Raw genomic sequence first — 407 nt, 5'->3', positions numbered from 1 at the left:
GGGGGGGGGTGCAGAGAAAAAGAGGCAAGAGCAAGACAAAAAACCCCTCCAACTTTGCCAAAACCAAAACAGTTCCAGTATGAACCTGCTTGCTTCCCTGCTGGCTCGCTTTGTAAGGCGAGGAGCTCGAGGGCTGACGGTGGTAAACCTGCTCCCTGGAGCCTGCTGAGGATTTATATCCTTGAGAGAAGGAGTGGCTGTACCCAGCTGGCTGCGCCTCCCCAGTGCTTTGGCTGGTGCCACCAGTAACTGTTACAGGGAAAAACCCCATTAGCGCTTCTTCTTTCAGCGAATGTTTGTTTGGGGGAAGGGTGGGGAAGGAGCATGCTGTATGCGCCTGATTCCTTGCGGTCACAATGTGTTCTGTGGAGTTAGGGTGTAGTAAGCACAGCAAGATCTGGGTCAGA

At 53.3% G+C, this 407-nt stretch overlaps 1 protein-coding gene across 1 annotated transcript in view; it reads left to right on the top strand.

The window, feature by feature from the left end:
* The window catches only part of SLC38A1 (solute carrier family 38, member 1), a 22,002-nt gene that overhangs the window by 1,903 nt on the left and 19,692 nt on the right, over positions 1-407 (top strand). The window lies entirely within an intron of this gene.

Source organism: Buceros rhinoceros, unplaced genomic scaffold, assembly GCF_000710305.1.
Source record: "Buceros rhinoceros silvestris isolate BGI_N320 unplaced genomic scaffold, ASM71030v1 scaffold6744, whole genome shotgun sequence".
In the NCBI taxonomy this organism is placed as follows: Eukaryota; Metazoa; Chordata; class Aves; order Bucerotiformes; family Bucerotidae; genus Buceros; species Buceros rhinoceros.
Note: the sequence above shows the minus strand (reverse complement) of the source record. Positions and strands in the feature narration are given on the sequence as shown.